The sequence below is a fragment of the Macrotis lagotis genome, chromosome 8, assembly GCF_037893015.1.
Source record: "Macrotis lagotis isolate mMagLag1 chromosome 8, bilby.v1.9.chrom.fasta, whole genome shotgun sequence".
NCBI classification, from domain to species: Eukaryota; Metazoa; Chordata; class Mammalia; order Peramelemorphia; family Peramelidae; genus Macrotis; species Macrotis lagotis.
This window is the reverse complement of record NC_133665.1, coordinates 74,064,628-74,078,803: the sequence shown is the minus strand read 5'-3', so window position 1 is coordinate 74,078,803 and position 14,176 is coordinate 74,064,628. Positions and strand designations below refer to the sequence as shown.

Sequence of the window (14,176 nt, the reverse complement as noted above, 5' to 3'; positions counted from 1 at the left end):
TCTGATTGACAGCATGTTGGCACCAGCAGCGTGGGAACCCATCAGCCTCAGCTCCAGGTGAGTGCCATAAAACAGAGCAGGTTCTATCCTCCTTAGTAAATTCAGTAAATTGAGTGGAATGAGACTTTTTAAATTCATCTGTGAATCTTTCTGTGTCTGAGTGTTATCACTATTTAACAATACTGTTGGTATAAGATGTATAGGAATTGGAGACACATCTGTAACTTTCTACCATGCCTTTCTTTTTAAAGGAAACATTGATTTTTTTCCTTGTCAGTTACATTTTTATAAAAGCAAAGATTATTTACAAGGGATAGTAAAAAGGAAACTACATTCAATGATTTGCTTTAAAAAATCTCCATAATTTTTAGAACTATGTGATCAGTCTAGTTGCCCCTTCCTTTTTGTTAATGAGACAACTGAGACCTATAGAATTGATTGTTTTGTGAAAGGTCACATAGATAATTAGTCAATGGATCCAGGACTAGAAAGCAGGTCTCATACTTCACCAATCCCTACCTCAGCCTACTAAGAATCATATAAATTCTTGAGACATAATGTTTTCAACTGTGCCAAGCAAGTTGTGTTTCACTCAATTAGAATTTTATTCTATGCTAATAGGATAATGATAAAAGTTCCATATAGATCATTTTCTACTTCTTTTCCTTCAAAATGTTATTGATGTTCCAACTGTCTTGAAGTGAATTCCAAATTTCAACTCATTCATCAGATTGCTCAAAATAGATTTAATAATTTGTTATTGTATTATTAATAACATTATTTCATGATCATTCCACAAATACCCTTGGATCCCATGAAGGAGACAGGGAATAATGAAACTTAAAAATATTAATTTGGTACAACTGTGATTACAATAAAGATTTCAATACTGTGTCTAAGTGTTAAAAATTAGTACTAAAACATTACTTCTCTGATATAAAAAATAAATGTTTAATTTTATAGAATTGGAGAATGTAGAGTTAGAAACAATCAAATTCTTATATATTCTAGCACAATGTACATATACATTACAATATGCTTCTATCATAATGTCTTGATTTTACTGTTGAGTAAACTAAGATATAAAGAGTGGATATTATTTGTCAAATATCACACAACAAATATACAGGTTTAAGACTTGAACTTAATAATGTCTTAAATTCTATTCTTTTGAATTTTTAATGGGTCTTAAATTATTAGAGCTTTGGTGTGTGCAATGATCTTCTGTCATAAGTACATTTTATAACTTGTGCCAATGGATCATAGCATATTGTTTTTGGATTTTTTCTTCTACATTGTTAACGAAGAAAATCTACATTGTTAACAAAGAAGAAAAGCAGCTTTACTTTTTCTCCTACAAACATAGTATATATAAACATTAAATTATTAAAACAGAATATTATTCACTAAAAAAGAATAAGATTGTCTTATCCTTTTTAGTTCAACAAAATACATATTCTCTTCCTTTTGTCCAATGCGGCATACATTCTCCTCCCCTCATTGTTACCTGCCCCTTCCTTTTCATTCCCTCAGTCCATAAGGACTCAAGTTCATGTTTCAAGGTGCTATAGTATACCAGGGCTGTGTGTCCTGGATCTAACTCATACTTCCTCATCAGAGTGAGCACTTTCACCTTGGAGATTTACAAATGAGATAAAATGGCTTGATTTATTGTTTTGCTGCTTGTCCAGTTAAGAAAGTAATAAAGCATATATTAATAATATAAATTTAATTTTAAAATGTGTCATGTGTACATTTTTTATCTAGACATCTCATTGGGAAATATTTACCAGCATACACTTGGATTACACAAATATTGATGCTCCCTCCACTGAAACTAATCATAACCCTTTTACACTTTTGTGGAAAGCTGTAGTGAGTTGCTATGGTCAAAAATAAACCATCTTAGGCCATCCTTCATTGAGGGTTCCTTTGATATCCAGATGATCAAAGTATTATCCATCACTGGATCAGTAAAGAGCTTCCCAACTTGACAGGATCTGCCAGAGCTTGCAATCAACTGGTACAGCTTCTAGAAACCTTTCTGTCTGAGACATCAAAGAAAATAAATTTTACAAAAGGGATACAATTAGCTGAAGAATAAGGTCTCCTGCCATGCTTTATTTCATATATAATGCTTCCCAAACCAAGTTCAAAAATCACAAAGAAACCCTTCAGTACTTTAATTCTCAAATGGTTTTAGGGAATACACTCAAATTACTATTATAAAATTTTAGAGTAGAAACACAATATATTTGCCTTTTAAATGAGTCAAATTGAAGTACTTGTTTTTACTATTTATACTACAAGAATTCTGTTAAGAAGAAGAAGAAGATTGCCTTTTCAAAATATTTGAGGTAGAAATATTCTGGGAAAGAAAATAAATCAATAAAGTGCTTTTCCATCTATATCCAGTAAATCCAGTGATGTTTTTTAATTCTCCACGTCTGAAGTCTGAAATGTATGAAAATATTTGGACAACATTGTTTAATTTTGAGATTGTTGTAGTTGGGGGGGTACAATTTGATTATCACCAGAGAAAAGAAAAAATAGCAATAGTTTTGAGATGATTTTACTACTTTTAAGGTAATTAAAATTAATTGAAATACTAGACATCACATTATGTATAATTTTCTAGTTAATGCTTTTTTTGGTTAAAATGTTGGAATTATGAGTATGAGTATAGAAAAACCCAGGGTATTTAAACAGATTGTAAGAATGTAAAATAAATAGTTTTCCTAGTCATTCTTCAGATGACACAGTCTAACACTGTTTTGTAAATAACTAATTTAGTGCTTGAGGCACAAATGTAAGATCATCTCCTACCCTGCAGCTTAATGGTATGGTAAACTTAGAATAAGAGTTGCACCAACGGCAAGTTTCTCACTTGCTTTTCCCTTGTTATGCCTCTGATTCACGTGCCCCCCATCCCAGACGGAGGTCTAAATTTCTTTCTTCTTTGGCCCAGAGCAAAACGTCTTAAGGTGTGATCAGCCAAAACTTAGAGGTGTAGGTCTTCCAAATTGTCTATGAGATGTTCTTTATAATATTTAGCATTTACAATATGAAAAAGGTATAACTTTATTTGGTCTTTTACTAACCACATGAGCTCCTGAGAAGTATAATTTTGTCAATCTAAAAAGAGGATGAGTTAAGGCAAGATATATGGGGAAGGTAGATTCTGTGGATAGCAACATAGATTGCAGAGACACTTGTGAGTAGCTCATCACAAGTGGAGGATACTTCTACTCCATAATAACCATAGCCATGAGAAAATGTTCCTTGCTTATTGACCTGCTTATGGAGAGGAACCCATGGTCTTATCCCTATCTCAACCAGCATAAATTCAATTTTGGAATTTTCCTTTCCTTTACAGTTTTGCTTATATTCTCTTTGTACATTTTTGATGAGCTGTGTCTCCAAATAAGAATTAGCTAAATGTGATTGTGTTTGGATTGAATGTATGTAATAGAAGATGTGACTAGTAGGGGGAAGAATGAATAACTGGGACTTCACAAAGAGAACTATAGTAGAGAGGTCAATTTTTGCCCAAGGAGGAGGAAAAAAGATTCCTTCCTTAAACTGGGGGCTCATAGTTTAAATGATTATTACTAATAATAGATGATAATAAGGTCTCTAAATTAATAACAAGGAAGGATAGCATGTACCTATAGGATCACTGTCCTATACTCAAAATGAACCATGATCTAATATAGACGTGGGAAAAAGATGAATGTGTGTTTTCACTGAACTCTGGACCTGGAGTCAAGTAGATATGAGTTCAAATATGACCTCAAATGAGGCCAGCTGATTGACCTTGGGTAAGACATTTAACCTCTGTTTTCTTCTGTTTCCTTATCTGTAAAATTCAGGTAATGATAATACCCTTTAAGACTTTTATGAGTATTTAATGACATAATGTCTAGTACAATGTCTAGTATATGGTAAACACTTCATTAATGCTGTTTATTTATTATTATCATTGCAGTTTTTATTTTAGAGGTTTTATTTTAGAGGTTTCTAATGACAAATAGATATTTCATTTATACTTTTTTTCTACCATGTATTAATTAATTATTAAAGTAACATTCATTTTGAAGTCTTTAAAATATCAACATTTTTCATTATATAGCAGAAATGTTTGCACATCTCTTATTTGTATTGATGAATGGAGGAATAAATGAGGTGTTGTGCTTTACTATTTGTTTTATATAATATTTTTGTCTACTTATGAACTAGGTGACTTTTGGGTAAAGCATCTAAATTTTGTGGGTTTCAGGTGCCTCATCCATAAAATGAAGAGATTATGCCAAATGATCTCTAAGATCTATGTACTATGAGCTTATGACTATCTTTGCAACTAAATCTATCTCTCTTCAAAATCATGAAGAGGACAAAATCTTTTCTTTTATTTATTTACTGATGTAGTCGAGATATTGTGTTACTTTCCCAGGGTCACACAACTAGTAAGTGTCTGAGGTCAAATTTGAACCCAGATACTACTGACTAGAATGTAGGTATGGTGCTCTACCCACTCTGTGGCCTAGCTGCTCCAAAGCCTTTATTAAAAAACAAATACTCCTCAGAAAGGATTGGGTTTACTCATTTACACTAAAGCATAAGTAGGTGATAAGGTTAAAATATAACGCAACTTTTAAATGGGACAAAAAACTAAGAACTAAAGGAATAAAATGAACTTTTTTGTACTTTTGCATATTATGCCTAATTTTCTTCTACCAATTTAAATCACAATCCCTTTTATACCTTCCAATCTTCAACTTTTCTTAACTGTGAGTCTCTCAGCTATTGCAACCTCTGAAACTAATAAAATTAAATTGTAGTGGTTGAAATTTAGATAAAATTAAGGTATTTTGGAGATAACATGGGAAATAGGCCAAAGAAAATTTTTCAATATACTTCCATAGGTTATCATCTACCCAACATAGATCAAGACAGCCTTTCTTTATGAAGTCATTGCATTTTTTTTCTTTAAAACAGAAGTAAAAACTCATCTGTGTTCCAAAATTGAAAACACTTTCAAGTTTGAAATTCTTAACTTCCAGGAAATACTGTAGTAGATTTTTTAATGCACCTGACAGTATTGAACTTGAAAAATATATTATAAGTTGTAAATTTTGTATTGTTCTCTAGTTGAGGGGAAATAATCATTTTAAATCTTTAGAAATTCAAGTTATTGGCAGTATATGATTATTAGACTGGACATAACTGATTATATCTTTTCTATGAACACATTATTATGAAAAGATCTAAAAATTGCATGAAGAAAGACTTGTCCATAGTGGAGCAAAAGCTTTTAGAGATGATAGGAAGAGTTCTTCCCCTCAAGAATATTTATAGATATCAGGGAGTCTGTGAACTTCGATTAGAATAATATCAATTACCTTTATAATTCTATATATTTTATTTTATCCATTTAAAGCATTATTCTTATAATGGTACATAGTCTTTGGTATACTGATAGAGAGAGAGAGAGAGAGAGAGAGAGAGAGAGATAGATAGATAGATAGATAGATAGATAGATAGATAGATACATAGATAGATAGATAGATAGACAGATATAGATATAAATATCTATATATATTTCCCCCAACATTACATGGTCCTGAAATCCTTCCAATTAAAATAAGTTATGTTCACCTTTCAAACTCTTTTAAAATGAAATTAACACCATGGAATAGTTATTTCTACCTTAGTATTCATTTAATCCATAAAATTGAAAATCACACTTAGCTGAAATTAAACAAACTAAAGAGTAAAAATGTTTTTGGTAGAGAAGAGGAAAAGAGAATTTAGGACACAAGTTACAAGAACTAATAGCAGTTATCTAGAAGGTGGATTAATAAATAGAAAAGATCATAGAATTGTGGAATTTGAATCAGAAGGGAAATGAGAGATTACCTCATCCTGACCTTTCATTTATGTTTGAGGAAATTGATACCCCAAAATGTTCTGATTTGTACAGGGAGCACACAGGTAGTAACTGAACTGTGGTCCTCTGATTCCCAATCAAATTCTCTTTCTACACAGTAGTGCAGTGCTGTTGAGAGGACATCAAAGACCAGTTAACTAAAAAGAAGCATGATAAATGCCTGCTTTGTGCCAGATTAGGTGCTTAGAATAGAAACAGAAAAGTGAAATGTTTTCTCTCAAAGAGGTGAAAATAGATAATGTTGACAAATAATTAAGAGGTTATGTATAAAATTTTAAAAAAGAGTAAAAGGGTTAGACTGGAAGAAGTGATTTCAGGCTGGAATTTCAGGCTTGAATTTCAAGATTCCATGAGCATTTGTTATTCATTGGTTTCTTATGTGTCAGACAATATTCTCAACTCTGGGACATGGATAGCAAAAATGAAATAACTTTTAATGAGGTCAACAAATGGAAAAATTTATTAGAGTTGATGGAAGGGTGGAGAGTAATTTGTACTTAGTCCAGCAAGTTGAATTTAAACCAGATTACAAGGTGTCAAATTTTATTGTAAGCAAGAAAAGAGTTTATACCTTATTTCAGAAGCAAATGAGAAGACATGGAAGCTTCTTGAGTAAGGTAATGACAGTGGAATGTGGTCACATCTGCACTGACCAGTATCAGTTTGGTAGCATTATGGGTTATAGATAAGTGTGAGGAAAAGATGGCAGAAAAGGAAACCAATTAGGAAACACTTGTCTAAATGTGAGAGGAAAGGGGTTTCAAAGAGAATGATGGCTGAATGTGTGGAAAGAAGGGAATAAAGAGATATTGTTGGCAAATATATATTGATACAAAATTGGGGAAGAGGGGAAGTAGGTAGAATGAGGAACCAAAAATGACTCCAAGGTTGAGAAGATGAGTGATTTGTAAAATGATGATGATCTAAATGAAAATAGGACAACTGGGGGGGGGCGAAGAGAAATAGGGGGAAAGATGATTAATTTTGTTTTGAATGTGTTGAGTTTGAGATGCCTATGGTTGTCTATGCAGGTTTGGATCATAAGGAGTGAAGATGTAGAAAGGGAAGAAAGGAAGATTTTAGTGCCTACTGTGTGCTGGACATTGTGTTAGGTTCTTTATAGATATTATTTTATTTGGTCCTCACAACAACACTCTGTGGTAGGTGCTATGCTTTCCCCCATTTTACAGTTGAAGGAAATGAGGGAAATAGAGGTTGTGACTTCTCAGGATTATATAGTTTATAAGTGTCTGAAGCTAGATTTGAATTTAGGTATCCATGATTGAATGTTCAGTACTTCATTCACTTTGTCACCTAACTGTAAAAGAGATAATTAAAATAATGAGAAGTGAGTAATATATCAAGATATTGGGAAAAGCAGAAGAGGAACTCAACTGACTCCAGACTTAGCACTTCACCAACTATGGCACTTAGCTGCCTCTTTCTGGCAGATTAGTAAGAGCCCAAGACATGAAATTTGATTGACTAACTTGTTCAAGGTAGTATTTGAGGCTAGATTTGATTTTAGATCTTCTTGACTGAAATCCCAAATTGTCTTTATGTTTCTGACTTTTCAGTAAATGTGCCTATAGAGAGAGAATGTAGCATGATGGAAAAGCCCTGAATTTTCTTTTTTTTAATATTATCCTTTTATAAGCTTTTGAATTCCCTGTTTTTCTACCACCCTCCCTTTCCTCCCCCTTCCCTATGGCAGCAAACAATATGATATAACTTTTATATGTAAAATTGTGTTTAACATATTTTCATATTAGACATGATGTGAAAGAAGGATTAGAACTAAAGGGGGAAAAGATCATGAGAGAGAAAAACCATAAAAGAAGTTTTAAAAAGTAACCATAGTATGCTGTGCTCTGCATTCAGACTCCATAATTTTTTTTATTCTGCATGTATGGCATTTTCCATAACAAGTGTCTCAGGATTGTCCTTGATCATTAAATTACTGAGAAGCACTGTGAATATCAAAACTAATCATCTCACAATGTTGCTGTTATTTTGTACAATGTTCTCCTGGTTCTGCTCATTGCACTAAGGAATGCAAGTCTTTCCATGTTTTTTCTAAAGTCCATGCAGCCATTCCCCAATTGATGGACATCCCTCAATTTCCAATACTTTGCCACTACAAAAAGTATTGCTATGTTTTTTGTAAATGTGGATCTTTCTCCCCTTGTATATCTCTTTGGGATATATGTCAAGTAGCAATACTGCTGAATCAAAGGGTATGCAGAGTTTTATTGTCTTTTGAGAACAGTTCTAAATTGCTCTCCAGAATGGCTGGATCAGTTCACAGCTCCAGCAACATTACATTAGTGTCTCAGTCTCCCCACATCCTCTCCATTATTGATATTTTCCTTTTTTGTCATTTTAGTTATTCTGATAGGTGTGAACTGGTACCTCAGAATTGTTTTAATTTACATTTCTCTAATCACTAATGATTTGAAGCATTTTTCATATGACTATAGATCGCTTTTGTTTCTTCAATTCAAACTTTTTGCTTCATATCCTTTGACCATATATCAATTGGAGAATGACTTGCATTTTTTATAAATTCAATTTATTTCTCTATATATTTTAGAAATGAGTCTTTTATCAGAAACATTGGCTATGAAGATTGTTTCCCAGATTTCTACATTCCTTCCTATCTTAGTTGCTTTGATTTTATTTGTATAATAATTTTTTCTTTCCTTCCATATTATCTTCCTTTTATTTTTTTTCTTTTCTTCCTCCTTTCCTCTTTTCTCTCTTCATCAGTGTTTTACTTCTGACTACTGCTTGCCTCACATTATCCTTTGTCCTTTTATCTCCCATATCCCTATAGGGTAGGATAAATTTCTAAACTCAATTGGAAATATATACCATTCCTTCTTTGAACCAAATCTGTTGAGATTAAGATTTGCTCAGTGTTTACACTCTCCCTTCCCCCCCTCTATTATAATAGAGTATACTCTATTAAAACTCTTTTTCTTTTGGTGTTAATTATCCTCTAATGACCACCTTCTTTTCCCAGTATAATCTTTTTTCATGCCATAATTTTTCTTATAACTCTCATGTATTCCTCTGTCAAAGTATATTTCTTTCAACTATCCTGATAGAAATACAATTCTCAAGAGTCATAAGCATTATTAACATCATGACCAATTTATATCCACACCCTTCTTCTTAGTGCCCTCCTTCCAATTGTCCCAATAGAAATACAACACTCATGAAGAGTTACAGGTATTATCTTCCCATTTAGTCTTATTGACTAATGTTTTTCCCCCATAGTTTGATTGGCTGACTTTTTTTTTTCCTTTCCATTTACCTTTTTCATATTACTTGAGTCTTGTATTTGAAGATCAAATTTTCTGTTTAGTTCTGGGTTCTTTAATTGGGTAAGTTTGAAAATCCTCTATTTCATTGAATGAATATGCTGAATTTTAGAGAATAGTTTATTCTCAGTTGCATTCTAAGCTCCTTTGCCCTCCAGAATATCATATTCTAGGCCCTATGATACTTTAACATTGAAACTGATAATCTTTTGTAAACCTGACTTTGGCTCCTGGATATACAAGTTGCTTCATTTTTGGTGGCTTACAAAATTTTCTCCTTTAGCTGAGAATTTTGAAATTTAGCTACACCATTCTTTCGAGTTTTTATTTTGTAATCCTTTCTGGAAGTGATAGATTCTTTCAAGGACTATTTTATCTTCTTGTTTTCAAATATTAGGGCAGTTTTCGATGATAATTTCCTGCAGATATTGTCCAGGCTTTTTTTATTGTAATTTTCAAGGAGAACAATAATTTGTAAATTATCTCTTTTGGATCCATTTTTTTCAGATCAGTCATTTTTCCTGAGTTACTTTACATTTTTTTTCCATTTTTTTTCCATCCTTTTGGTTTTGTTTGATGGAATTTTGGAGTTTCATAGAATTATTAATTTCCTTTTGTCCGATTCAAATTTTTACAGTTTTATTTTCTTCAGTTACTTTTGTGCTTCCTTTTATGGTTAATTTTACTTTTAAAAGAGTTGATTTCTTTTTCTATTTGTCTAATTTTACCTTTAAAGATGTAATTTTCTTCAGGCAATTTTTTAATAATTCTCCTACCTGACTCTCATTTCTTTTCTCCATTTCTTATCTTCCTCCTCTTTTTGGTTTTTAAAATCTCTTTTGTGTTCTTCCAAGAAGTTTTGTTGAATTTGAGACCAATTCAAAAACCCCTGTGAGCCTTCACATGTAAGCATTTTGACACTGCTTTCCTCTTGTAAGGAGGAGACATTTTTATCATCTCTATCAGAATAGTAGCTTTTTTATGGTTAGTGATTTTTTTTGTTGCGCTTTTTGCTCATGTTGATGGTTGAACTCTGCTTTTGAAGCACAGGGGATATAGCCCCAAGCTTTTTGTGCTGGGGATGGAGGGTCTGGTACCTGCTTTACAACTTGATTATTGTGTTTCAGATCTTAGTGGTTTGTTTCCTGCATTAAGGTAGCCTAATCTTGTCCCACCTTTGTACCAACATTCCCAGGGCCTTGAATTTTGTCTTCTAAGCTGGGGTTGGGACCCTCACTGAGGGCCTGCCATGGTTGGCTTGCTGAGCTCAGACCTGAGCTGCTCTGTGGCTTAGAGCCTCCCACTGAGCCTCCTGCTGGCTTTCCAGTTCTCCTGCTCGTAGGCTGTCTACTCTACTTTTACCTATATAAGACAGACTTTTATTGTAGTTACTCCATGATATCTTGATTTGAGAACTTGTTTCACTTTGTGTGTATATGTGTGTGTGTGTTTGTGTGTGTGTGTGTGTGTGTGTTTGTGTGTGTGTGTGTGTGTGTGTGTGTTTGTGTGTGTGTGTCTGTGTGTCTGTGTGTTCTATCACTTTAAGGTCTATTTAGACAAGTCATTAAAGATTGTTTCCAGAAAAGTTCTGGGAGCTTTCTAGTTTCATGCTGCCATTTTAGCTCTGCCACTCTGAATTTTCAATCGGAGGACCTCAAATCTAATTCTACCATTTACTACCTTTATGAAGCTAGGAAAGTAACTTAAACTTTCCAGACCTCATATTTTGAGCCTATTTCATCTGTAAAACTTGTAAAAGCATTCCATCTATCTCTAAATATATGACTTAATAACTCCACTACAGTAATGCAGAGGGAAAATAAAACTTCTTCCATAGGGGGATTTTATAATATTGAGTGGGGTTGGAAAAATCTTTTGTTCTAATGCTGTTTGTGATCATGGAATTTGATTGCTATGAATAGCTCAATTTGTACATCATTCCTAGTTTATTTTGTAAAATTGTTCTCATCACGTCCTTTCTATATTGACACAAAGTTAAAACCAGGCAATTATCATCTCTGTAAATTTTTATATTAACAATTTGTTTATTCCACAATGACCAAAAAGTAATCTAGTTTGATTCACCACATGTAACATTTTATTGTGTTTCCCTTCCATAAACAAATGTGTGCCCTTTGGGGACAAAAAAATGAAACATTTAGAAATGAAACATAATGAAAATATATTTTCTTCAAATCTCTGAAGTTTACATATGTTTTGCTCTTTTAATTTTTTGCAGTTATGCTATTTATTCAGTTCGAATGATAGATGAAATTTTTGTTTATTCAATCATCCTAAAAAAATCCTTTTGTGGTTTACTAATGAGAATATATTATTCTTTTTTCCCCCTACAATTTTGATCTTTAAAATAAAGTCAGGTTAGGTCTTATTCTATCTGAAAATCATCAACTTCTATGTATTTGGACTTGTAGATTTAAGTCATAGTGCATCAGATTTAAATTTCTGCATTACATACATGCACACACATGTGTGTGCAAATACATATATACATAAAGAGTTAGCATTTTTTCTAAATGTATTCTTTTATTCTTTTGTAGGGGAGTTTTTATCACAGGTAACATAAAATTCTAGCATATTAGAGATGCAAAATTCACTAATAGCAATATTCTAAAAGGCCTCAGGAAAGGCTGTTTGTGTAGCTGGAAATATAACGGCATCCCTCTCTATTTATGTTTAATCCCTCCCTGTATGCTGTTTTTGTGAGGGAGAGTGAAACTTTGAGTATATTAGCTACTGTATTATAAAACCAAATTGTGTATATTTTTATTTTGTTGTATCATTCAGAATTTATTGCTGAATTCTTAATATTTAAAGTGATAGGATGGAGCATTTCCTATCATTCTAAATTTTTAAAAATAATGTGGTTTTGTTTTATTCAACCCTTCAAACTCCTGTTGGTCAATGTTGTTTATGAAAGAAAAAAATGAAAATAAAACAAACAAAACATTTCTGTTAGTTTTTGTACTCAAAGTTCCAGATGCCTTGTATTCTGCAGTATAGAAAGAATTGCCTGAATCACACATGAATGCTAGATGTTATTCTCTGATATAACTAAAAACTAAAGGCAGTGTCTAGAGATTGGAAAAGAACCCATGGAGTGACTACTATATATCCAAAAAGGGTGGGAAAAGGAGAATAATAGTGCACTAAATGCTATTGACCTATTCTATCAGGTTTATATCTCAAAGAGGTTGTTGATAAGAAGAAAGACTCCATATACAACAAAATATTTATACAAGTACTTTCTGTGTTTTCAAAGAAAGAGACACAAGGTAGATGTCTATTCAATAGGGAAAAGTTAACTAAATTGTAGCACCTGAATACAGTGAGAAACCATGTACCTAATGAATTTAGAGAAGCATTGAAAAATTTACACCATGTGCTGGAAAGTGAAATAAGCAGTCAAGAAAACACTACATACTACTATAACAGTGTAAAAGGAAGCACAACAACACAAACAATTGAAATTGAATGCTAGAAAATTATAAAGAAATAGTATGGTCCCAAAGAAATTATATGAGAAGCTTCCACACCCATTCAGAGATGAGAAGTCACTGATGTGTTACATTGAATATATTTTCATACTTTTTGATGTATTGATCATTTTTACTGAATTTTTTCTTCCACTTTTTTCTTAAAAATGCTTTGTTTTAATATGGATTTGATCTCTGGATAAGAGTGGGGAGGAGAAAGAATATTGAAAAAAATTCTTGTGATATAAAACCAAAATATATAAAGAATTTTTAAAACTCTGTAGACCTTTAAACTAACCTTGAATCTTTATAAACCATTACTACAAAATTAATTTGAAAACACCTTGAAAATAAATGGTTTAAGGAAGCATTTGAATGTGGCAGGGGATACATAATCTCATTTATGTATTCACAATTTAGCTGTACCTTTTTATCCTGTGATGGATAAGGATCAATGTCCTTTATATATCCAGGTGTTCACTCTCATTTGATGTAAGCTTCTGGAGGATAAAAACTTTTTTTTCATCTCCATTGCTTAGTATATAATAGCAATTAATTAATAAATGATTACTGATTGGTTGGTCGACTGGAAATCAATTAAGAATAAAGAGATTGATTTTTTTTTCTTGGCAAGGCAATGGGGGTGTAAGTGACTTGCCAAAGATCACACAGCTAGTTAATTATTAAGTACCTGAGGTTGGATTTGAATTCAGGTCCTCCTGACTCCAGGGCTGGTGTTCTATTCACTGCACCACCTAGCTGCACCAATGGATTGATTTTTAAAAATTCATTTATATCTTAGCTAATCCTTTTGCATAAAATACAAGGTGAAGAGAAAAAAGTTAATATGGTGTGAGAAGCAAAACAAAAGACACATACCAATAAACAAGGGTCTGGTCCCAGCTCTTCTCCTAATAGCTTTAGGGCCTTCAGTAGGTTTCTTTTTTGCTTGTCAGATAATGAAGAGATTGGATAGATTTGTATTGGAGAAAACCCTTCTAGTTCTAAACTGGTATGATTCTAAATTTTTTTTATTGAAACAAACAGAATTTTTATCACAATATTTTTCTCTGCCTTCAAGAGTATTAATATAATATTACAATTGTCATTTCAATATATCTCATCATGTATGACACTAATTCTCTACTCTTTTCTGCTTTGATCACTTGTTATCTAACTGCTTGACTGACTCTTTAGCCTACCCCTAAACTTTAAATCAGTATGTTCACCAAAGTTTTGTCCTTAAACTTCTCTCTCTATAGAGAGTTCTTGACATTTTTGTTTTGTTTCCTCACTCTGTTAAATTTTGATTACCTGGAATGTTTTTAATGCTTTAAACAAAATATAATGAATACAAAAGAGATCAATTAGTGAAAAGGAAGACAAATAATTCCCCCCCACCGCGT

General features: G+C 32.5%; 1 long non-coding RNA gene across 1 annotated transcript in view; it reads left to right on the top strand.

Annotated features, from left to right (window-relative positions):
- LOC141495031 (uncharacterized) overlaps positions 1–14,176 on the top strand; it is a 474,211-nt gene continuing 460,035 nt past the window's right edge. Inside the window, exon 1 of the long non-coding RNA XR_012470642.1 lies at positions 1–57. This is a non-coding gene — a long non-coding RNA (uncharacterized LOC141495031). The remainder of the gene's footprint in view (positions 58–14,176) is intronic.